General features: G+C 41.0%; 1 long non-coding RNA gene across 1 annotated transcript; it reads left to right on the plus strand.

Moving 5' to 3' along the window:
- Positions 1-26,660, plus strand: LOC123618555 (uncharacterized). The gene is made up of 7 exons (XR_006727005.2): positions 1-1,462; positions 14,126-14,278; positions 15,519-15,627; positions 17,406-22,142; positions 22,320-22,526; positions 22,845-23,006; positions 23,645-26,660. It is a non-coding gene; the product is annotated as an uncharacterized LOC123618555 (long non-coding RNA).

A 26,660-nucleotide genomic window follows, 5' to 3' on the forward strand; every position in this document is an offset into this window, starting at 1 on the left:
AGCTTTCTTTACAACAACGGGCATTGGGCCCAGTTTGGACCGTTGGCCAGAGTTTGCCAACACTTGCTCCAAATCGGTGTTTCTCAAGCTTCAAGTTGGGCTCCATTAGTGATAGAATCAATTTAGTGTGCTGCAAAATGATTTTTTGAAAATATGAAACAAACCAAAATAGAATGAAAACTGTGGGAATGCATCACATCGCATATGGATAAACCCCTATTTGGGAAATTTAAATTTCAGATATGTGCATATATACATAAACATGTATGCATATATGTGTATACGTGTGTGTGTGTATTTGTTTGTGTGTGTGTTCTGGGCTTTGCTGTAAAATGTATAATCTTATGGATTAGGATCATAAAATTTCAAAAATACTGTTCTCAACACCCACACTGACATGTGTCAATACAATATGTGTTTTACAGCCAAGGAACCAGAGACACGGAAAAACTTTGCCCAAAGTCACACAGGTGGAGGGGCTGGGATTCAAATGATACTAAAATACATCGCCTCTCATACAATCAGCGGTTCCTGGTGGTGGAGAGCTGAGTCTGGGGAGGAGAACAAAGTGCCCAGGCTGGTCTAACAGGTGTTCTATTCTAAGATGACAAGCATTTGAGATAAGCTTTTTCCCTTGCGCATTTTGGAAATGCTAATGAACAGTCAAATGGTTAAAATTCTTTCCAGAGGAAGGAGAATAAAGGAAAACAGGGGACAAGATTTTTCCACATATAGAACGGTTTCCTGCTGAAACCAACCGAATGTCTTATTTCCTTCCTGGCATTTCCACCGCATTTGCTCTTTATCACAATGTATTTTTTTTCCCCCAACACATTTTAGAAAGTCAGTTGGAATTGATTGGAGACTCTAAACAGTCTCTTGAATGAAAAAAGCAAAGTGTAACCTATTCAAACAGCCCCTCTCCTTTAATCTAGTAACTCTGGGAGATGCAATTTAAATGATAATGTTAACCAAAATGGGAGAAACTCAAGGCTACAGTATAAGAGTTTTTTATTTTAACCCCCACTGAAAAGACAAATGGCTGAGACATTTATATCTGCAGTGCTTATTAGGTAGAAAATGCTCAACCCATTAATTTTATTGCTCCGGTGCCAAATATGGAGCGAGAATGAAGTTCGGAGGCTGTTACAAGACTCTAGCGGCTCGTGCAAGATGACAGCCGGCAGAGAGGGAAGCGCCAACAAAATCCAGGAGTTTTTTCAGAAGCTCTTCCCCCAACTTTCATCCTGGTGTGCAAAACAAGTGTTTCTCTAAAGTGAGACTCTTTGGAAATTTTTTCTCTTAAATGGAGACTTGAGAGTCAGTTTGTAAGTTTTTGTTTTTAAGGCAACCTTCCATAAGATGCTTGCTGATTAATTTAAAGATGGTCTCCCTGGCAACTGTGTTTTACAAGGGCGGATTATGCAAGCAGAAAATAGAAGCTGGAGTTATCGCAGATCATGTAAGTACATGCTAGTTTCAGTAAGAAAAACAAAAAAGAAAGGGAGCATATTTTTTTAAAAAAAAGTATTCCTAAATTTAAAGACATATATAGAAAAAATAAGGAGGAAAATAAATTATGTGTCATAATGCTACCTAATGAGACCGCCATTACTATTTTGGAACGTTTTTTTTTCCCTAGACTTTTTTCCTACGTGCTTTGGTTAAGAAGCTTCATGGCTCTTCAGAGTTAGCATCTTAGTAAGCAAAGCGAAAAAATGTAAGATGGAAAAGGTAGCTCTCTGCACTCAGTTTTACCTTGTGCCCTCCTGCTTCAGAGCCTGGGATTTGTGTTCAACAACCAGGGAGGCTTAGAAGAGTGCGCCCTAACCACCTCCACCCCAAAGCCTCCTCTAGAGCATCTGGGGTATCAGTACCTCGCCATAAACCTCTTACACATGCCTTGCGGGTTTTTGTCTACCAAGGCTTTGTTTGCAAGAAATCCAGAACTGAGAGACCCCCACTTAGTGTATTCCTTCTGGAGCTATGCCTTCAAGTGTCAGGCTTTGCTATCCACGTCTCATTACCCAACAAATTCAGTTTCTCCCATGGGCATGTGTGGCTCAGCGAAATTGCAAATCCCCTGTCCTATGCATGCCTGTTGACTGATTTTATATACATACATACAAATGCACACGTATATGCACATACAGGCGTATTAGTTTGTATATGTATATATATCATATATATAAACATATGTGTGTATATGATCAAACTTAGATGTCATTTAAAGAATCGAGAGTTCTACAAGCTTGTTAAAAAAAAAAACAACAGAGCAGAAACTTGCTTCCCTTCATTTCTTCCCATTTCTCCCTCTCCAGAAGCAACCACTGTTGACTCTTTCCACTGGATCATTGGGGCTCTCCGGATATCTCAATAACATGCTTATAACGTTACATACAGATTCGTCGTATTTAGGCAGTAGCTCTTTCCCTCAAGGAAAATGAGGATTTAGCTCTCTGGTCACCCCTCCTGGCTTCCACCCCAACCACATATCCTATGCACATTTCTTGCCCCTGAATCTTCCCACTGATTTTTTGATTGTTCAATATTTGTTTGTTTTCTATGCCACGACCATGCCAAATAGCTTCCACGGTTGAACCATGTAACACATAGTCCATGATTTTTTTTTTCTTCTTTACGGCACAAATTTCCATTTTCCATGAAGTTAATACTTGCCTTTTTAAAATTTGCTCAGTTTTCCATGCTCTTGTCACAAAGTTGACCTCCCATTTTTGGCTAGCAATGACATTTATTCTCATCAGGTAAGTTAGCAATTTTACCCTTTAGGAGTTTGAAGCTCCTCGGGGCTTCAGATCTGCCCCTCTGCTCCTGATGTCAGGGAAAGCAGCTTTCATTCTGGCTCGTTTGCCCCTCCACCCTCGCCCTTACTCCCAGGTTCTCTGCAGTGGATGCTCTATTTCTCATAACCCACGTGATCAACATTCCTGACGTATTCTCTCAGCATAGTTGAGCACTACTTTCACTAGATTTCTGAGAAAGGAGTTATCATTATAGTTTTTATTATTGGAGATATGGTACATAAATGTTGCACATAGAATCCTAGGTTGGAAATCAGTTTCCTCGAAATTTAAAGACATTTCTCCGCCATCTTCTAGCTATTAAAGTTGGAACCGAAAATTGAAGCCGCTCTGTTCTGACTCTTTGCACAGGACCCGTATTTTCTCTTGGGAACCTTGTGCAATTTCTTGGAACCAGCTTTTTCAAATCCCATGGCCATGGGCCTTGGTCACAGCGCTGGCCCTCGGAAGCTGGAAACGCATGCTCTTTGGGTCGGGAGAATTTTCTTGAATTATTTAATGAGTAATTTCTTCCCTTCCTTTTTTTTCTGTTTTTTTTTTTCTTTCTTTCTTTCTAAAACTCTTGTTATCTAGCTGTAGATTCTCTAGTCTAACAATTTCTTCTTCTCTCCTATTTTGCGTTCTTCTGCGTTTTTATTCTGTTCTGGAAATTTTTGTCAATCTAATTCTCCCAACCCTTTCATATTTTTCAAAGTATGTCTTTATGCTCTCAAATCTTTTACTTCTGAGGGCTCTTTTTCACTCTCTGAATGCTCATGTTTTTAACAGCAAGTAGAACAGTCAGCATAGTGCCCAAGACCCCTAAGAGTAACAGCAAAGAGGAGGACGTGCCTGGAACACAGTGAACAAGAGTGAGTGTGGGAGCCAAAAAGTTCAGAAAAAGTCATGCAGAGGAGGGGGGCACATCAGACAGGGGCTATGGACCCTGACTTAAAGGCATGCAAGCTAGTGTCCATGCCTAGCTTTGTCCTTCTTTGGAAAACTTGCTAACCTCTCCGAGCCTTCGTTTTGCATCTGTAAACTGAGCTGTTTGAATCTCTGGGGAGCCTTACAAGGCTAATGTTCTCCTGGATCTTTAACTGCATCAACATTCTTTCCCCAAGGGAGGAACATCAAAATATTTACATTTGTGTCTATGCACTCTATGTTTTTCTAAATGCCCATGTATATCTGACCTTTACCTCACCCAAGAACAGAACTTTGACCCCCGAGGCAACTATGGATTGGTGGTTAAGTGACTTGCCCAAGGTCACTCAAGGAGTTAATGGCAGGGTCAGATTAGAATGAGGGTCTTTGGTCTCCCCAGCTGAACTTGGATGCAGAAGCCATGAGCAAGTCAAGCCTCTCAGTCATGACCAAGTAGAAGCTAATTCTTCGGAAGGAAAAGTTGAGCCTGCCTTCAGAGTCCTTCCAAGCAAGCCTGCTTCTCCACTAGCCGAAGGAAAGGACAGTGCTGGGAGTTTTACACCAGAAATTCATCATTACTCAGCCAGGAGCTGACACGATATGAATGGCATACATGTGGAGCTACTGAGATACAGCCCATTAAGAAGGCACCTTCTTACCCAGCATGGGTTTTACAGCCACCAAGAGCCTGGCGGGCTGGACAGTCTGGCGGTTCAGTTTTCCCCACTGTTTGAGATGGATTTGCCATACTGGGGACTGACCTCTGCTGAATCCTCTCTCCTTTAAAGGACTGTCCTCTCTAAATCTATCTAGTTGATAGTGAGAGCAAAGAGGGCCAAATTGATGGCACCCAAGTCCATTGGGGAATGAGCAGAAAGTGCCAGGGACACCGTAATTTGCATAATTAAAAAGTATTGTTTTAAGGGAACAAGGATCAGGGTTTTCCATTTTGAAGTTGAAAAGGCCCCATGATTAATTTCCTCCAACCTCTTCCTTAATGATATGAAAAGCAATCAAAATAAGCGATCAAGACAATCAAAGTGTCCTAAGTACTTTAAGATAATAATGCCAGCAACAGCCAATAACAGCAATAACCAGAGCTATATTTGACCTTTGCATTTTTAAAACTAGGTGTCAGGCACTGTGTTAAGTCTGTCAAGGTCTTATTTCATGCCCAGAGAGTGTCATGATGTGGGGACAATTATTCTTGCCATTTTACACACGACTTAGATGCATTGCTTGGAGCTGAGCTGGATGTCCAGAGTCACACAGCAAGTAAGGGCAGGGCTGGAGTTTGAATCCAGGCTGTCAAAATGCAAATTCCAACCCTCTCAACTTGCTCTGCTATATTGCCTCTTAAAGAAAGCCTGCTTTACTATTGTCAACTCTGAATGTCACGTTGAGTACCCGAGAGGAAGTTTACCTTTTCTTTACCAGTCAGCAAGAAAAGTTATTTATTTTGCAATTTGTAAAATGTGGCCACATACACCTAACAGAAAATTTACCATTGTAAGCAAGCTTGAGTGTGTATGAAGTACATTCACAATGTTGGGCAACCATCACCGCCATCCATTCCCGATCTTTGTCATCATCCCAAACAGAAAACTTTAAGCTTTAAACACTAACTGTCCATCCCCTGGGGGAACCCCAGGCCCTGGTCAACTCTATTCTACTTTCTGTCTCTATGAATTTGCCTGTTCTAGGTACCTCCCGTCAGTGGAATCATACAACATTTGTTCTTTTGTGTCTGGCTTATTTCATTTAGCATACTGTTTTCAAGGTTTGTCCATGTTATAGCATGTAGCAGAATTCCATTCCTTTTTAGGCTGAATCATATTCCATTGTATGCATGGATGGATCCCATTTTGTTTATCCGTTCATCTGTTGATGAGTATTCGGACTGTTTCCACCATTTGGCTGCTGGGAATGACGGTTACTATGAACACTGGTGAACAAGTGTTTGTTTGAGTCTCTGCTTTCAATTCTTTTGGATATTTCTCTAGAAGTAGAATGACTAGATCCTATGGTAATTCTATGTTTAACTTTTTGAGGAACCACTACATTGTTTTCCCTTTTCCATTCCTACCAGCAGTGCACCAAGGTTCCAATCTCCAACACGTCTTATTTTTGGTTCTTTTGATAATAGACATTCTAATAGGTGTAAACTGGTACCTTGTATTTTGATTTGCATTTCCCGAGTGACAAATGATGTCAAACATCTCTTTATGTGCATGTTTGGAACTTGAATATCTTCTTTGGAGAAACGTCTACTCAAGGCCTTTGACCGTTTTTTTTTCCCAAGTGAAAATATTTTATTTTATTTTATTTTATTTTATTTTATTTTATTTTATTTTATTTTCTAACATTTTTTATTGATTTATAATCATTTTACAATGTTGTGTCAAATTCCAGTGTAGAGCACAATTTTTCAGTTATACATGAACATACATATATTCATTGTCCCATTTTTTTCTCTGTGAGCTACCATTAGATCTTGTATATATTTCCCTGTGCTATACAGTATAATCTTGTTTATCTGTTCTACAGTTTTGAAATCCATTTGACCATTTTTGAATTGGGTTTTTTTTTCTTGTTGGTGAGTTGTAGGAGATTTTTTGTTGTTGTTTGGTTTTTTGCATATTCTTGATATTAATTCCTAATCGGATATGATTTGCAAATATTTTCTCTTGTTCTGTGGGTTGTCATTTCACACTCTTGATAGTGTCCTCTGATGGACAAAAGCTTTTAATTGGATGAAGTCCAATTTGTGTATTTTTTTCTTTTGTTGCCTGTACATTTGGTGTCATAAGAAATTATTACCAAATACGATGTCAAAAGATTTTCCCTTACTTTTTCTTCTAAGGATTTTAAAGTTTTAGCTCTTAAATTTAGATCTTTGATTCACTTTGAGTTAATTTTTGTATATGGTGCAAAGTAAGGGTCCAACTTTATTCTTTTGCGTGTGGATATCCAGTTTTTCTGGTACCATCGGTTGAAAAGGCCATCTTTCCCCATTGAATGGACTTAGCACCCTTGCCAAAAGTCATTTGACCATGTATGTGAGGGTTACTTCTGGGCCCTCTGTTCTACCCCATCGGGCTATGTCTGTCCTTACGCCAGCAACACACTATTTTGATGACTGTAGCTCTGCCGTGTGGTTTTGAAATCAGCAACTTCGAGTCCTCCAGCAAAAGTCATCTTAATTCACATGAGATGAAAGTTAAAGTGTGTATTCATCTTAGATCAGTGAATGCAGAGATGTCAATCAAACTAGTTTGAACACCAGAGTTTCTGTTAGCATTACGCAAGCTGTAGACTTCCTTGGAAGCTGCGCCTACCATTTTTCAGTCTTTTAGATGGAGGAAGGGGTCAGGATGAAGACCAGGGATAGTGGGCAGGTCTATGAATTGATCCGATCATTTTGGGAGGCATTTGGCTTTAAGAATCACAACCCTCGGCAATGGGCTACCATGACCCAAGAACAGTGTTTTCAGGTAGATTAATAACAAATGGACTTACGCAAAAATTTGCCTGCAAAAACGTCTAACCCAGCATTGTCAGCATAATGATAAACAACAATCGAAATTTGAGTGGAGCTGATTAAATTATGGTACAACTATACAATGGGATTCCAGGTGGCTGTTCGAAACATTTTCTTGAAGTATGTTTGTTGACATGGAAAGATGATGATAACTATCTAAGTTAAAAAACAAATTTTATGTGCTATGCAATTTCATAGTCGTCAGATTTAGAGATAATAAAATATCCCAACACACACACACATGCTGAGAGGATAGATGCCATTATTAATCATCACTATGTTAGGTCTCACCTTCCGGACAAGATTTTGTGTGCAATGAATTTATTAAGGAAATGCTTCAAGGAAACACTGGTCAGGGAATGGGGGAAGTGGGACAGAAAAAGGGAGGAAGCAAAGTGAGGATACAGTTTCAGGCCAAATCCTCCCAAAGTGACTCCAGACTGATCCCCTAGAAAACCTCTGGGGTGTACCTCAGCCTTGTCCTAACCTAAGGCAAGGAAGGGGGGTTTGCAAACTCCCTTGCCCAGCAGTCATTGGCCAAAGACCACCCTGGGGGGATGTAAACTCCCAGGCATTCTGGATAAAGCCATTGACAGCCTAAGGGCAACCCTCTGGGGGTAGAGCCACAGGTGACCAAAGTCTGCTGGAAGAAGTCTGCAGAAATGGAAAAATGGGTTCTAGGGTATCTGGGTGGGGCACCCCATTTAGCATTCTCTAAACTTTCATAGGCAAAGGCATTATTTTTGTAATGATGACAAGTTTTTTAAAATATATATGTCAAAACATATACCTTTCAAAGTCTGCAATCTCACATCTGTTTCATAGATTTATGCTCAGTCTTTAGTGACAAAAGGCTCTCTTCTTAGCAGCCATGCTGGATTGGCTGTTCTAGCAACATTCTAATAAAGCTTTGAGGCTTTATAATCCTCATTCCAGGGAGACAATATTTGTAAACCATATATTTGACAAGAGGTTAATATTTAAAATATAGAAGGAACTCATACACCTCAATAGCAAAAAAAAAAAATAATATGACTTAAAAATGGACAAAGGACTTGAATAGACATTTATTCTCCCCCCTCAAAAAGATGTACAAGTGTCCAACAAATGCACAAAAAGAGACTTGACCTCACTGACCATCAGGGAAATGCAAATCAAAACCACAATAAGATATCACCTTCCACATGTTAGAATGGCTATTATCAAAATACAAGAGATAACAAATGCTGGTGAGGATGTGGAGAAAAGGCAACCCTTGTGCACTATTGGTGGGAATGCAAATTGGTGCAGCCACTAAGGAAAACACTATGGAAGTTCCTCAAAAAATTGAAAATAAAATTATCGTACAATCCAGGAATCCCACTTCTGGGTATATATCCAAAGGAAATGAAACCATTTTTTCAAAGAGGTATCTGTACTCCCACATTCACTGAAGCATTATTCACAATAGCTGAGAGATGGAAATAACTCATGTGTCCATCGACAGATGATGGATAAAGATGTGGTGTGTATGTATGTATATTTCATCTGTAAAAAAGAAGGAAATTCTGGCATTTGGGACAATGTGGGTGGATCTTGAAGACATTATGCCAAATGAAGTAAGTCAGACAGAGAAAGACAAATGTTGCATGATCTCACTTATATATGGAATCTAAAAAAAGCTGAGGTCATAGAAAGAAAGAGTAAGTTAGTGGTTGCCAGGGGCTGGTGGTTGGGGGAAAGGGAGAGATACTGATCAAAGGGTACAAACCTCCAGTTACAAGATGCATAAGGTGTAAGGATGTAATGTACAGCGTGGTGACCATAGTTAGCAACGTTGCTATGAGAGTAGATCTTAAATGTTCTTACCCACCTCCAGAACAGAATGAAAATGGTAATCATGTGAGGTGAAGGATGTGTTAACTAAACAATTGTGGTAAATATATACATGTATCAAATCATGTTGTACATCTAAAACTTACACAATGTTATACGCTAAGTATGTCTCAGTAAAACTGAGGGCAAAATCCTCTTTCCAGGGACCAACATGTTTCATTAGTAATGAAAACAATAATGGTAACAGTGACGATTCTTGGAACCATCCCGTGCATTAATGTTATTAATAATAGTAACGTGTATTGAAGCTCTCTGTGGACTGGGTCATGGGTAAAGCACTTCATGCATTATCTCACTGAATCTTCATAATAACCCTACGGGTTAGGTACAGATATTAGCCCTATTTCCCTATGGGAAAACTAAGGCTGAGAGAAGTTGAATAATTTGCTTCAAAAAAACCAGTAAGAGGCAGAGCTTGCCCTTAACCCAGGCTTGCCTGGTGCCACAACTGACGTTCAGAATCACTGCAGTGCATTAGATCTCAATCCACGGGCCTTTCCTCTTACGTTTTAAGAGAACGTAAATCTTGAATTCTGATCATGGGCCAGTTCTTCTGCTGTTATATTGTGCTCTTTCTTTTTATATGTAATCCTGAGACTATTTCTCTGTTGGTTTTCCCAGACTCTTTGGACAAGCCATTTTAGCTTCTTTCTGTTCATAATCTCTTGGGAGAAGGGCTGATGTATTTGTAAAATTATAGGCAAAACCCATTCTATTATCTATGGAGAATACCTGCCCCAGTGCATGCTGGGTTGAGCATTTTGTAATATTCAAACTTCAATCATTGCATTCCCTGAATGACAGCTTTCTCTGATCTAAGGGGAAACCTCACCTTTTTGTCTGCTGCAAATATACATGGTAAAAATGGACAGAGGCCAAGAGGCAAATTATAATGCGAGAAAAGCATTTTCTAGGACAGTAGAATAAAGGTGATAATTTTAGAAATTGCCACATAGGCTAAATGGGTGGCTTCCTTCTTTTCCTTAACAGTTTTCCTTTCATCATCAGCTTGAGTCTAAATTCCTGGCATAGAACTCAGCATGACACAGGCTGAAAGAAACAGGTTGAAAGAAATGGAAACAAACAGATAGTTCAAAAGAAATGGAGAGGATTTAGTTGACTTTTATAGGTTAAATTTCTATCCAAAGATTAATTTGCTCTCACCACAGTCATAACTTTCCAGATTTCTGTTTACTTATGTATGAGGAAAAAAAAAAAAAACCAGAAAGCAAGCTCAGCTAGGCTGAATCTAGCAATTAGTTAAATTACGCAGACATCCATTATTGAGGAACCTCGATTCCACTTGGAGTTGGGGTTTGTTTAGTGCCGCCTGATAATAACTTTCTGCTTGACTGATGGCTACTAATTCTGACAGCGCTAAGTGAATGTCAATCACAAATGGAAACAGACATGCAAACTCTAGGACCCATTAAGCCGGTTGCCATGATCGCGCTCCCAAATGTGTGTTGATTCAAAATACAGGCCAAAGAGATTTAATTGCCTTCTGGATGGGAAACATCTATGCTTTGAGTTTGCCGTTTGAGGTGTGCAGCAGAGAAAAGAGCTTAGCAGAGGGGCCTCGGGGGATCGGGAGAGCATCGTGCCCCGCTGACAGGTGCAGGAACAGACTAAACATCTGTGAACGGAAAGCCGAGTATTTAGAGACAAGGTGGTAGGAAATTAAAGCACCAAGAGATACTTCAGATTTTCAGGGAAATAGGCCGGGAAACTGATTGTGTTTGTGTTGATCAGGAGCCGCCGAAATGAAGACAGAGCCCACCAGCCTTCACTATCTCCCTCCTCTTTGAGCCCACTGGTGGTGATGTGGGCTTAAAGCGTGGAAGGACGCCTCCAGGAGCCCAGCTACACTGTCGTGGGGTGAAAATGAGCACTTAAGATGTAAACGCTTCTCCCAAATTCACGCGCTCCAGGCAGATGGGTTTGGAAGATGTTCGCCCGCTGTTCTCATGGAGTGGCTGCTCTGTGGGGCTCCTCTGGGACCAGCTAGGCTGGGGTTTTTTTGCTTTGTGTGTTTTTTATTTTATTTTTCAGATAAGCCATCTGAGGCTTGGAGAGGATGGAGAATTTGGGTGGCAGTCTAGTGTCACGCTCAAGCAGACAGGCTCAAGTTCTGGATCTGACACTTGGAATTTCACTGGGTGGTTGGGGCAAGTTTCCATCTCCCTAAGCCTCTGCTGTTTTTTCTGTAAAGTAGGGGGTGAAGATAAGAATATTGATGACAGAGCATTTACTATTAGGATTAACTGGGAGAATGCATGTAAAATACACTGTATTTATTTAATGTAGATTTATTGAGCACCTTCCACATCTCTGATCAAGTTCTAGGGGCTACATAATTTTGCTTTTTGCCCCTGGGTGGACAAACATAGCTAATCGAGGCAGCGGCCAACTTTTATTAGATGTCTACTGTGTGCCGAGGTCCTATGCTTACCTTTTACACACACACATCTTATTCTATCAGACGGTAACCCTGAGAGGCAGGTACTATTCTGAATCTCCATTCTGAGGTTTAAAGAGCAGAAGCAAGTAACTTGCCCAAGGTCACACACCTAGTGGGCTGAGCTGCGATTCATTCAATTGATCCTTTCAACTGATATTTAACGAGCACCTACTATTGTGCTAGAGGCAGGCAAGGCAACAGCGAACGCTGAGCAGGACTCTGTCCTAAAGGTGCTTCTGTTCCAGTCGGGAGGCTCACTGTACAACAAAGATTTAGTTCTGACGGGGACAACTTTCAGGAAGAAGCCATGTGAGGGCTAAGAGTGAGATCTGACCTGGTTTTAGGGCGTGACATTTAAGCTGAGCTCTAAAGAGTGAGCAGGATTGGAGTGAGAGGGTGGGACGGAAAGAACATTCCAGGCTGGAGGCTGTTTTCACGGTATCGTGGCTCCTCTTGCTTGTCCTCAGTCTGTTGACAAACAGCGTTGGCTCCGGCTCCGGGTGTTGGCGGCTCCCGTCCCACCTTTTGCCAGCTGGGCTGACAGCCCTGAGCCCCCACAGATGCCTTTTCTCTGTCAAAGGGTTTTGACATCACTTCTTAGAATGAACCTTTTTCTTGACTGAGGGCTTGTGATTGGCCCTTGGCAAACTGCAAGACTAAAGGCCTTCTGTGTGTGCGCATGTGTGTGTGTATGTGTGTGCCTTGTAGCTGTAGAAATGCCATCTTCGGTTATATCCCTTAACCATCCCAATTCTCAGCCCTTTTGCAGTGGGCAGGCAGTGAAGATGGTTGTTTTGAGTGATAAAGAAGCTGGCTAGTTCCTGGCAGTAAACCCTGAATAACCCCCCTCCCTGCATAACCGCAGACAGAGAAACCCACTCGGCATCAGGGCTGACAAACACCAACTTGTCAGAAACGCCCAGGACACGGACAGGACCGTTTTCATGATTCCTCGTTGGGGAAGACAAAGAGGACAGGCAGCCGGCTCAGAGCCGGAGGACTTTGAATTAAACAGGAGGAGGTATGAGATTTTTTTTCACATTTCCCCCACTCAATTCTATTAAAATACTTTGCGACTCTTGGCTCAGAATTAGGGCCTCAGACATTAAAAGGGTTTCTCCTCCCTGTCCTCCCAGCCCTCCCGGAGCTCTTAATCTAATGCCGGAAGGAGACGTGTTTCAATAAGCAACTTTAAAATGAAGTAAGGTGTGCTCGGTGTCCATTACAGGGCCCGCCCCCAATGGGCACCTAATAAAGTTCTTTTGAATGACTACACGAACAAATGAATGCATGAATAAATGAATGAACGTCTATGAAGAAGCGTAAGACACCCATGTGCAATTAATAAATCACATTATTAAATTTTGCACTGAGAATGGGGGGCGGGGCTGGAGTACGTAGGACTTGAACTGATGAAGAAGAGAAAAAGGCAAGTGATGGGGACACCCTGATCTTCAGGTTTGGGGGCCCCATTTCAAGCTTGACTGTGTCCCCACCTGCCTTAGAGTACTGTGGTGGTCGTGTAGTATCCTGCAGGGGTGCTCAAACTTGAGTATGCTTTGGATTCACCTGGGAAGCGTGTTAAAACCTAGATTTGGGGGCCCCACCCACAGTTTCTGATGCAGTAGGTCTAGGGTGGAGCCTGTCAACTGAAGAAAAACACACGGCCTAAAGCTGCAGGTTATATTTTCTTCGGGGAACTTACTGAGGACTGTAGCCTGGGAGGCAGCCTTTCAGTTGGCTCTGAGAAACCGATCCAAAGAGGTAAGGGAGGAGCCAGGATATATAGGCGTTTTTGCTGAAAAAAAGATATAATCAAATGTCAAAAGATTATTGCTAATCACAAAAAGCAGACATCTCAGGTTAATGATTTTAGTGCTCTTATATGTATGGGAAGATGCAAGAATCCGGGCTCATTTAAATTATTCCTTAGATATGCACCGTAAGTATCCAAAGCACATGCTTCCTGTTTTTCTGCACCCTAGATTCCCCTCAGGGTGCACCCTCAGTGGGTAGAGGGTAGCAGGGTGGGGTGGAAGGCAGTAGCTACAGTGGCTGATGGCTTGGGTGGGCAATATTCCTTGTGTGCTGGAATGGCAGGCTATATTCTTTGTCCACAGCACTTCCTCTTGGTCATAAATTCACCCAAGGTTTGGGAGGCATTTCACGACCAATTTGTCCCACGGAGCTAGGGATTCTCACTCCTAGGTCGAGCCGGAGAGCTTGCATTTCTAGCTGTTTCCCATGTGAGGATGACAGTGTTGGTCCTGCGACCACACTTGGAGAACCACGGGCAGAGTGCCTTGGAATAAGAGGTTTGGATTAGGGTTGCTAGATAAAACAAGATGCTCCGTTAAATCTCAATTTCATATAAACAGCCAATACTTTTGTAATGTACGTTATGTCCCAGGCAGGAGACGTTCTGTATTTTCATAGGCTGCATCTGCAACCCTATTGGGCTTAACTCCCAGCATTACTGCTCTGGAGTCTCGTTATTTAAGGCAAGTCTTTGTGCTTTAGTATCTCCAGCTACAAAACGGGGGTGGCAAGAATGCCACGTGTCTCCTAGGATGCTCGAGATGACGAAAAGACTGTGTAAGGACCTACCGCCGAGCCGAGCCTGCAGCAAGCACTCAGTAAATGTCAGCTGTTACTATTCACCATTAACCTCAGGTGAGTAACTTCGGGGAGGAAAAAACATTATGCAGAGGGTGCTTTGTGAAAGGGTTCTATGATTCAGCCTTTTTCAGTTTTAAGCAGGAAATATTTCTCTTCTTAGAAAAGGTTCTTTTAGTCACTGCCCCCTCCCATTTCTGTCATAGTAGATTAGGGAAAAAAAAATGGGTTGACTGATTACATCTAAAAGCTGTCCTTTCAACAACTCCTACTCTGGCTCAGGGCAGGATTTGGTTGTCCTTTCTCTTGTGCCCGAGTGTTCAATTTCTCAGAAGCTGGCAAGGGCAGGTCTTCAGGGGCAGAGCTAAATCCTGCCTCTGGGAAGTACAATCCTCAGCAACCTGCTGCTTACTATTTAAAGAGAGACAGCGAGAGAGGTGGTGGGGGAAAGAGAAAGAGACAGAGAGAGAGGAAATGTAAAAATGCTTCTAATCCTTTGTATGTAGAATCAATCTGAATGTGACTCAGTTCCTTGGAATTAAACTTTTTCCCTCAATTATTTCAAATTTAGGTCTCTCTGGTTAAAAGCTACTAACTTAGCATCACCCAATAGCAACATCGGAAGGGGTCTTAGATATCACCTACTCTCATGACTTCCATGTAAATGTGTGTCTGTTTATACGTATTACACATAAATCGAGAGCTAGGAAGAGGCTGGGATGCTGATTGTCCCTGCACTGCGTGGAGTCCTGGCCCTTTCTGGAGGCTGGAGAGCTGGTGAGGGTCAGCCTGACATGCTCATGTGTAGAATGAGTGATCTAGTGGGCCCGGCGTGGGACGGCAATGTCCGGAGATTTCACTGGCCCTCGGTGAAATAAAGGTGATTAGGTCTGTCATTTTCAACCTGTAGGTTGTAACCTATATGTGGGTCATAAGAGGGTCTTGCCGCTGCTAAGACAGTGATTTTTGACCACGGGCAGTTTTGCTCTTCCAGAGAGATTTAGTGACGTTGAGAAGGTTTTGATTGTCACAACTTTGGACGGAAGGAGGCATGCTATTAACATCTAGTGGGAGGGGCCAGGGATGCTGCTAAACATCCCCCAGGGCACAGCTCAGCGCCCCAACAGCAGAGAATTATCCGTCCCGAATGCCAATAGTGAAGAGGTTGAGAAATACTCTCTAGCATTTATTGAGCATTTAATATATGCAGGCACACTGCTAAGTGCTTGCATTAATGAGCTCTTTTAATTCCTACGACATGTGGGAGATAAAATTATGTTCTCATCCCCATTTTCAGATAAAGAAATTGAACAGAGTGATTCAGGGTTACCTGAGGTTGCACAGTTAACAGAATTAAGATTCAAATCCAGGAATTCTGTTTCCAGATGCCTTGAATCAGCCCAAAGGTAAAATATATACAACATAAAATTTGCCATTTCAACCACTTTTAAGTGTACAATTCAGTGGCACTCATTTGTGCAACCATCACCACGCTCCCTTTCTACAATTTTTTACCACCTGAAGCAGAAACTCTGTACCCATTAGTCACTCCACGTTCCCTCCTCTCCTCAACCCCGCTGTGAACCTCTACTCTCTTTCCTGTCTCTATGAATTTGCATGTTTTCGATATTTCACGTAAATGGAATCATATCATATATGATCTTTTGTGTCTGGCTTCTTTCACTTAGCACGCCTTTAAGTTCATCTGTGTCGTTGCACTTACCAGTATTTCATTTATTTTTATGGCTGATTAATATTTCACTGTGTGAATCGGTCACATTTTGTTCATCCACTTCTATTGATGGACCGTTGGGTAGTTTCTACCTTTTGGCTCTTGTGAACAACGCGACTGTGGACCCCAAGTTCCTTTACACAGCTGCGGGAGAAGGCTGATGTCCCTCAGAACAGAAGAGAAGCTAAGTTTCCTTTGGTTTCAGATACTGTGCCCTGCCCTCTCTCATGTTATCTCATTCAGTCTTCACAATGGCCCGTGATGCTCCCCCATTTTTTACCCGCATGAAGGACAGAGAGAGTGAGTCACCTGCATAGGGTCACACAGCCAATCTAGGTGCATCATTCCATGTCACAAAAGAGGAAGCTATGTATGACGTAGCAGAACTCTGAGTGGTGGCTGCCTTCTGGAGCGGGAGCTGAGCTCAGTTCTGATTTGCACAGAAATCTTGGTGGGCAGAATTCCTTCAATACTCATATTGTACTGTTTTCTGGTGCTATATTTAGACATACGTGAGGAAACCTCAAATGGGAAGAAGGAATGTTTTCACTGTGCAAGAAGAAAGCGATTTTTTTTTTTTATCCCTAAGCTTCAGGGCCATAATTTCCGCTCCTTCTCTATTTGGTGAGGTTTCCTTCAGTTCATTCATTCCTTCAACGTTGGTGAGGGCTTCCTACGCGCCAGGGACGGCTCCAGGCACGGAGTATGGCTGTGAGCAGGACAGAGTCCCTGCCCGCCTGAACCTGTGGGGGCGTCCAGGTCCTGAACACATGAACAAACACAGGAGCATATCAGACACTGACACAGGCAGAGAGTTCCACCTTGCTCTTTATTTATTCCTTGTGATCTTACTTTATTATTTTTTATTGAAGTATAGTTGCTGTACAATATTATATGAGTTACAAGTGTGCAATATAGTGATTCACGATTTTAAAGGTTATACTCCTTTTAAAGTTATTACAAAATACTGGCTATGTTCCCCATTTTGTACACTAATATATCTTTGTTGCTTATCTTATACCCAGTAGTTTGTACCTCTTACTACCCTAGCCCTACCTTGCCCCTCCCCTCTTCCATCTCCCTACAGGTAACCACTAGTTTGTTCTTTAATATCTGTGAGTCTGCTTCTTTTTTGTTATATTCACTAGTTTGTTGTAATTTTTAGAATCTACGTATAAGTGATATCACACCGTATTCATCTTTCTCTGCCTGACTTAGTTCACTTAACGTAATGCCTTCCAAGTCCATTCATGTTGCTGAAAATGGCAAAATTTCCTTCTTTTTTATGGCTGAGTAGTATTCCATTGTTTATCTATACCACATCTCCTTTATCCATTCATCTGTTGATTGGCGCTTAAGTTGCTTCCATATCTTGGCAATTGTAAATAATGTGCTACTATGATCATTGGGGTGCATGAATCTTTTTGAATTAGTGTTTTTGTTTTTTTTCAGGTATATACCCAGGAGTGGAATTGCTGGGTCAGATGTATGTACACCTTGCTCTTTAACTTATCTACAGACTTGAACAATAGAAAAAGTCTATCCACAAAAGAGGACACTGAGCCCTGAGGCTGGAGGGCCAACCTGACCTCTTCAACTTTCAATCTCACTGTGTTTCCAGAAATGACAATGCGTTTATTGCAATCAACTGAGCAATAACATCATCCTCTGATCCTTGGTGTCGCTTTGGTGGGAGGAACAGAGCCTAAAGCTGGACTCATGCTTTTTCCACTCACTTTTCTGGAGTGCTGTCAGTTTAGGGAAACACTCTCAGGGTTTAGGCTTACCTTCTATATCAAGAATTAGCAGACTTTTTTCTATAAAGGGCCAGATAGTGAATAGATTTGTCTTTGTGGGTCATAGAGTCCCTGCTGCCATTATAACACGAAAGTAGCCAGAGACACTACACAAATGAATGGTCATGGCTGTGTTCCAAGGAAATTTTATTTAGAGGCCCTGAAATTAAATTTCATATAATTTTCCTGTGTCTTCAAACATTATTAAAATATTTCAATCTTGCATCGAGTCGAAATATACCTTCTTGTATCATTCATTCAATAAACATTTCTACAAAATAAAACATTTTAACTGCATATGATGAAAGTTTTGGAATATACACGGAGGTAGAGAGAACAGTAGAGTGAATCCCTGTGTCTGTCGTCCAGCTTTGCCATTATCAACACGTGGCCACTCTTGTATTACCTTCCTGCCTCCGCCCACCCCACCGGCCATGCATGGTTCTTCCAAGGAAATCCCAGAAATCGTATCACTCCATCAGCCAATCCTTCAGTACACACCTCTGAGAGATAAAGATGCGATGATTAATAACTAAAAAAATTAACCCTTATTTCTTAATATCATTTATATCCAGTGTTCAAATTTCCTTGACTCATTTTCTTTTATAGTTGATTTGCTTAAATGCAGATCAAAATAAGATCTACGTGATGCATTTAGTTAGTAACTCTCTTAAGCCCCCCTTTTAAACAGCAGCTTGTTGAAGTATAATTGGCCCACTGTCAACCGCACATATTGAAAGTGTACCATTTGATAAACTTCCACATGTGAATGTAACCATGAAGCCATCACCACAGCCAAGACAGTGAACATTTCTCTTGCCTCCTAAATTTCTTTGACCCTCTTGGTACTCTCCACTCTGCTCCTCCCCACTTCACCTCACCACCTTCCAATCCCAATGCAACCACTAACTTGCTGTCTGTCATTATACATTAGTTTGTATTTTCTAGAGTTTTATATAAATGGAGTCATATAGCATGGATACTGTGTTTTGTCCAGCTTCTTTTGCATTCATGATTGGTTTGAGGTTAATCCATGCTGTTGAGTGTGTCAATAGTTTATTCCTTTTTCATGGTTATTGACAAGCTTTCTACTGGATGAGCTTTCTACCATGGTTTATTTATCTACCCACCAGCTGATGAACATTTGGATTGTTTCCGGTCTTTGGCTATTCTAAGTAAGGCTGTTAAAAGCATGAGCCACAGACAGGGGGAGAAAAAGATTTGCAAAGCATATATTCAACAAAAAGACTTGTATCCAGAGTAAAGAAAGGACCCTCAAATTTTCATAATAAGAAAACAAACAACCCAAGTGAAAATGGATACCAAATTTAAATTGCCACTTCACCAAAGAAGATACACAGATGACAAATACGCACATGAAAAGATATTCAGCACCTTTACTTAGAGAAAATGCAAATTAAAACCAGAAATGAGGTATCAATGCATAACTATTAGAATGGCTACAGTCAAAAGGGCTGACCGACCAAACATTGACAAGGATGAGAAAGAACTAGAACTCTCATTATACTATTGGTGAGGATGTAAATGGTACAACCAATTTGGAAAACAGTTGGGCAATTTCTTAAAAAGTTAAATATACACTGTGGTAGGCAGCATAATGGTCCCCCTGAAGATGTCCTCATGCTAATCCTTGCAGCCCTTCAATAGGGAACCTTATATAAGTAAAAGGACTTTGCGTATATGTTTAAATTAACAATCTGGAGATGGAAGAAATACCCTGGATTATCTGGGAGGCCCAATATAATTCCAAGGGTCCTTATAAGAGAGAGGGTCAGAGAAAGAGACTTAAAGCTGCTACAGTGCTGGCTTTGAAGAGGAGGAAGGAATACAGGTAGCTTCTAGAAGCTGGAAAAAGTAAGTAAGAGAATGGATTCTTTCCTGGGACTTACAGAAGTAACTCAAGTTTGTCAACACTTTGATTTTAGTCCAATAAAATGCATTTCAGACTTCTGACCTCCAGCACGGTCAGATAAAACCTTTGGGTTGTTTTAAGTCACTGAGTGTGTAGTAATTTGTTGCAGCAGTCGTAGCAAACTAACTCATACACCTACTTGTAGTCCAGCTGCTCCATTTCCAGTTTCTTGCCCAAGAGAAAAGAAAACATATGTACACTTGTACACAAATGCTCTTAAGTCTTTTTAAATCTGTGAGAGTTGCCTCTCCTTTGGCTTCGACCGTTTACAACAAACATTGAGTGCCTACCACATCCTTGATCCTACTCTTTAGAGACATAAAGTAAATAAGACTTATTTATCTTTCTTTATGAAGTATTTCATAGGTGCTTCCAGGCCCTAGAGGTCTCTCACTGGCTTATAGTTTAAACAAGCTCTGTTTGTTTGTTTTTTTCCTTGTTCTCTCTCTTTTCTTTCTCTCTTTTTCAAATTGAAGTATAGTTGATTTACAATATTAGTTTCAGGTGTATAGCACAGTGGTTCAGTATTTTTATAGATCATACTCCATTAAACGTTACTACAAAATAATGGCTATATTTCCCTGTGCTGTACCATATGTCCTTGTTGCTTATCTATTTTATACATAATAATTTGTACCTCTTAATCTCATACCCCTATTTCGCTCCTTCCCTCCCCTCACTCCCCACTGGTAACCACTAGTTTGTTTTCTATATCTGTGAGTCTATTTCTGTTTTCCTATGCACATTCATCTGTTTTATTTTTCAGATTCCACATATAATTGATATGTATTTGCCTTTCTCTGACTTATTTCACTAAGCACAATATTCTCTAGGTCCATGCATATTACTGCAGATGGCAGAATTTCATTCTTTTTATGGCTGAGTAATATTCCATCGTATATCTATACTCATCTTCTTTATTCATTTGTCTGTTGATGGACACTTGGGTTACTTCCAGGTCTTGGCTCTCATAAACAAAGCTCCTATGAACATTGGGGTGCATTACCTTTAGCTCTGTTTTCCCACGTGGTCCTCATTTGATTGTGTGGAATTTGATTAAAGGATTGTGATCCTGAGCCTCATACTCAGAAACCTGGTGTGATTGTTCAGGGTGCTCATGGTACTTAAGGATAGGCTGTGTAGTGAACATCTGTTTTTTTCCCCTCTTACCAGGGTCCTTCAAATTCTTTGTGTAAAGACACCCCCATTTCCATTTGGGGCACCATCCTCCCTCTCTTTCTAGATCATGTGACTTTGTTGTGGCTTGACTGACCTCACTCTGTGGTAACAGAACAACCACATGTCCCAGGCTTGGCTAATCAGAGAACTCCAACACCCTGGACAGAGGGGCTGGTTTCAGAATGGGTACTTGGCCTAAGCTGGGTCAGTATGGAAATGCTTGGGGTGTCAAGTCCCTCATCAATGGGTTTCTGGTGAACAGAAAATCAGAGTAGAGGGAATTAGGTTAACTTCAAGGGTGCTAGCTCATGCTGGGGAAACAAGTTGGCAGGTGAATCGTTCTCAAGAGACGCTGATGATGTGTTTCTCGTTTGGGGACATTTTTGGAGCCATCTGGGAAGAGCCTGGCAATGTCAGTGGCTTCGTTCATGCATTGGATCAGTGCACAGAGACACATCAGCCTCCTTGTATCCATTGGCTGGGCCACTGACAATGGATTGAGATTGGCTTTCAGCCCTGCTCAGGTTTCCAAGCTGGCTGATGCTGACCCTACTTTCCCTCTCCAACGACACCTTCCATCCTTTATACTCCCTTAAACAGACGTCTTCTTGCCTTACCAAATCCAGATCTCTGTCCAAGCCCTGCTCAGCTTTTCCTTCTCTGTTAAGAGTTCTCTGATTCTTCCAACCTCCAATGGCTTCCTCTTACTTCTAACCAGACTGCAGTCAAAGACAGCATTGTGGCAAATGCTTATTTTTGACTGTTTCCTGTATGCTACCCTTATCTTTCAACCACATTTCAGGAACTTTGAGATCAGATGTACCTCTTGTTTACTTAGAGATCTTGGCAGTCGTTTCATAAATATTTACTGAGTACTAAAGATTCCAGGTAGACAAGATCCATGTCTTCATGGAGGTTGCAATAGAGCAGCTGGGAAAAGATTGTAAATAGGCGAATAAATAAGAATTTATCATATAGCCATGAAATTCAAACAAGATGATGGGATAATGAGCAATGGGAGGAGGGACCACACCAACATGGTGGCAAAGAAGGCTTCTTTGAACAGGTGGCATTTAAGTCAACACAATTAATAGATTGATTGGCTTTTCTCCCTCTTTTTGATTTTAGTGTGGTGGTTTGTGGCAAGGACAGTGGCCAGAAGAATTTCTAACTTTCCTTTCTTCTTGTGCTTTCGCCAAATTCCTTCCAAATAGCATGAGATGCTCCAACAGAGTATGGAAGACAGCCTGTAAGAGGGTCCCCAGTGATCCCTGCATCTTGGTATGCATATCTTTGTGTAATCCCCACCCCTTGAGGGTTCGCTGGACACACTGACTTTCTTCTAACAAACAGAGTATGGCAGAAGTGATGGGGTGTCACTTCCAAGTTTAGTTTATAAAATGACTCTGGTTTCTCTCTTGCTCTCTCTCTCTCTCTCATGATTCACTCCGGGTAAAGCCAGCTTCCATCTCAGGAGGCAGCTCTATGTAAAGACCCACAAGGCAAGGACTATGGGCTGTGACCTGCAAATCCATCTGAGTGGCCTTGGACATGGAGTCCCCACCTTGGGTCTTCAAGCGAAATTGCAGCCCTGACCGACAGTTTGAGCCAGAGGCCCTCGGCCAAGCTGCACTCAGGTTTCTGAGCAACAGAAACTGTGAGATGGTAAGTATTTTTTGTCTTAAGCCACCGGATTTTGGATAATTTGTTATGAAGCCACAGGTAATAAATAGGGCCAAACAGGTGTGGTCATCTGTGGGGTCAGTCTGGGTTTGCCTGTGTCTACTGATGAGTGGGGAAGATACCACAGTATCCAGGCAAATCTTCTTCATCAGACTAAACAGCCATCCCCAGGAGCCCCTCTGATGGCCTTTCAAGCATTTGCACACTGGATTGTAATTGTCTACTTAGGGTATAGTTTACATTACTAGAATGTAAGCTTCACGAGTAACCTTGAATGTGTTCTTTTTTCCTTACTTCCAGTACCTTGTTATCATCATCAACATGCTGAGAATTGAGAAGGCTGTACACCCAGTAACTCCCTTTACCTTTGTAACAACCCTATGAGAAAAAGTATTAGAGCATCACTCTGCAGATGCAAAGCCAAGACAGAAAACAGTTCAGTTGCCTAAAGTGATGCCACATGTAAGTGGAGGAGCCGGGATTTGAACCCAGGCAGCCTGACCTTAAAGCTCTTAGTAAACTTTTGTGTTTCAGTAAGTGAGGGAGTGTGACTTCTGAGTACTGCCCCGGGGAGCTGGATCCCTCTCTGTACTTTTTGTGGGTGTTTTTAACCCCTTGAACGTCATTTGTTGTCAACATCTTACAGGCTAATTTTGCTGGACCATTTGTACACATTCTCGGGGCATCCTGTGCCCTTTTCCATCTCCCTGTTCACTCTGCTAAGCCCTCCCCAAAAGGCTGGGCTCTCTTCTCTCTTTTGGAGTTGTTCATATTTTCAGATACTTTCTTCACCAGGCATGTTGATATGTGAGTTGCAAGCAAAGCCTTGCAGAGACAGATTTTTGAGCAATTATCAGTTTAGGGACTCATGTAACAATAAACTTCTCTTCAAACAAATCAGAAGGTCCCAGAGCAAAACTCTTTAAGCTCATCATTTTATCAGAGACCCTCAAAGGGCCTTTCTTTAAAATTTTTTTTTATGGCTTATTTTTTTTAATGAAATATAGTCAGTTTACAGTGTGTCAATTTCTGGTGTGCAGCATAATATCTCAGTCATACATATACACTTATATTCCTTTTCATATTCTTTTTCATTATAGGTTACTACAAGATCTTGAATAGAGTTCCCTGTGCTACACAGTAGGACTTCGTTGTTTATCTATATTATGTATAGTAGCGTGTATCTGGAAAGGAATTCAAGGGGCCTTTCTGACTCTGGGTTGCCACACTGAGACATTTCAAACACAAACTCTTATCACTTTGGTTGCTGAGAGCCAGGCTTCTTTGGAACAGATAACGTGGCTTCATGCCAGTTCTGCAAGAATGTGCCTGCAAAGGGATGATTACATTTCTTTTTAAAAGTATTGACAATTTTCCCCCCTAGTGGCTTAATTTGGGTTGTGATGTAAAAGAGAGGCGTGAAACAGAATTTTTCAATAAAAAAACATGACTCACACTCTGTAATGTCGTCTGGGCTTGGTTTGGCCTTGATGAATTCAGCGCTTTAAAGGGTATGTCAACACAGCAAATTTTATGCCCTCAATAAAACTTGTGAGTGAGCTCAGTGAGAAATTCCAAGGTCTGGGAAGACAATTAACGTTTGAAATATATATTGAGTTGTTTACGGCGACATTTTATGTGGCCACAGAGCGGTCCCCGGGATGTCATGAGGGAAGAATTTCCCTAGGAAATGCAAGGTTTGCTTTTCAAATAACACTGGTGTGTCAGATTGCTCCCTGAGCATAGGGGCAAGTAAGAAACGGCTACCAATGGACATCCAGTTCTCTAACCATATCATGCCATTCTGCTTGTTTTCCGTTCCACCTGGCAATAATCTCCTGGAGGGTATTTGCTGTCCGCATCTTAGCAACTTAATTTCATTGGGCCATTTGTACCGCTTTGTGGTAGTTCTGTATGTGTATGTGTGTGGGGGGAGGTTTTCTTAATCAATTCCACTTGAGTTCAATCCCCAGCCTTGTCTCTTAGTCAATGTGTGACCTTATACGAGTCATATTACCTCTCAACTTCATTGTCTGTGGTGAGAATTAAATAATACAACATGTTATAAAGAGCTTTATTAATTATAATATGGCTTATAATTTAGGAAATCACTATTACTTCTTTGTGTAGCACTTTCTGAGGATGACACACAGAATGTGGGAAGATCTAAAAATGTAATCTGCATGTATTGGTCAGTTATTGTTGCATCAATGCTGTGTGACAAACAGCCTCAGAATTTCATTGGTTTACAATAATATTTTAAAATTATATATTGTTTTATTATATACATACACATATTTGTTTATTTTTTTGCTCATTGGTCTGTGGCTTGGCTGAGATAGCTCTACTTCAGGATGCAAATTGAGTTTAGACGTGCTCTACGTGTACCACCTGGGATATGCCCTTTCGTGGATGATGATAGCAGTGCAAGAAGGGTGAGCAGAAACACAGGATGCCTCTAAGTCCCAGGCTCTAAACTCACACACATTTTCCCATATTCCATTGGCCAAAGCCAGTCATATTACTGGCTCAGCATCACTGGGGCTAGAGAGTATACTCCTTTGGTAATGATCCACTTCAAGAAAGAAGGGAAACTTGGGGAAATACAATATCACCTACCGCAAAATATTTGTATAAATAAAAAGAAGAATCTGAGGTCATTATGTAAACAAAAGTCGCCCAAGAAACATGTAGTTTTCTCTCTTCTATATTTAAGCCTCAAATTACTTGAATTGACCTTCTATGCTACAATCTAAATAAGGGTTAAGTTCTTTCTTTTCTTGCGTTTGACGAAGTCATAGATTGAATGACTCACTTTTCCTTTCAGAAAGTCTTGTACTTATTAGTCAAGGTTTTGGGAAAGTCTCTGGCTGACTGTGAAATGTCTGTTATATCAGTTCTTCTTGAAATGTCAATGATCCGTCAAGATAGGAAAAGAGTTATGTGTTTACTCATCTATTCAAATCAAGTGATGCTATGGTGTGCGTGAGACCAGGAGTCAGGACGAAATCCAAGGTTCCAGTCCCAGCTCTGCCACTGAATTTGGACAAGTCTGTGATCTTCTCTGGGGAGAAAAGGAGAAAAGAAGCTGGGGGCGCTCCAGGGCACATCATTTTATGATGCTAACTCGTCTCAGTAATCTCTCAGCACAGAAGTCATTGCCTAAATAAGCATTCCTTCCCAACTGCAGTCTCGTCATTTCACCTAAAAGTTGGCAGATGTGACTTGCCCTCGGGTGTGAACATCTTCAGGAAAATGTTTTAAATGTAGTGTTTAAAAAATCTATAACAATTATGCAGGGTTTTTTTTTTAAAGTTCATAGAACAATTTCGCTGCTTTTTGCTCATTAAATATTTCTGTTTTTCTCATTGTTGATCCAGTAATTTCACTTCCAAGGAAATAATCAGCGATGAGGAAAGAGGTTTATGTACCAAGATGTTCACTGTGGCACTTTTAAAAAAATTAAAGTGAAAAATTGAGCAGAACCTAAATGTCTAATAATAAGGGACTGATTGGGTAAATTATTGTAAATCTACTTAATGGACTATAATGCAGATGTTAAAATAATGTTTTAATGACTTGAGAACATTCTCATAATATAATAATAGATGAAATATGTAAAATAAGTAAACCGTGGTCTTGTATAAACATCAATTCTTTAAAAATGTACATAATAAGATTATAAGGGAATTCAGAAACGTGAGTAGTGGTTGTCTCAATACTGTGAGATTGTTAGTGCTTTGTATTCCCTTCTTTATGTTTTTCTGTATTTTTTGGCTTCAACAAAAAACATTACATTTTCATTTTTTTTCATTTTTATTAAAGGAATACATGTATGTGGTTAAAAATCAAAAAAATCTTAAAATGCCTAGAATGAAATAGATCAAGTCTAGCCCCCCAGAAATTGCTGTTCATTCTTTTTCAGCTATTTCTTTGGGTATTTCTCCCATGTGTCTATATCATGTACTTAAGCCTCTATTACTGGAATCATGAGTTTTAGGAATTCCTTATCGACTTCTGGTTGTGACGGTTGAGGATTTAGTCCTCTAATCAGCTTCGCCACTTTCTCTTCCCACCCTTCATTGTCTCAATTTACCATGTTTCAGTTTAATTATA

This window comes from Camelus bactrianus, chromosome 18, assembly GCF_048773025.1.
Source record: "Camelus bactrianus isolate YW-2024 breed Bactrian camel chromosome 18, ASM4877302v1, whole genome shotgun sequence".
Classification (NCBI taxonomy): Eukaryota; Metazoa; Chordata; class Mammalia; order Artiodactyla; family Camelidae; genus Camelus; species Camelus bactrianus.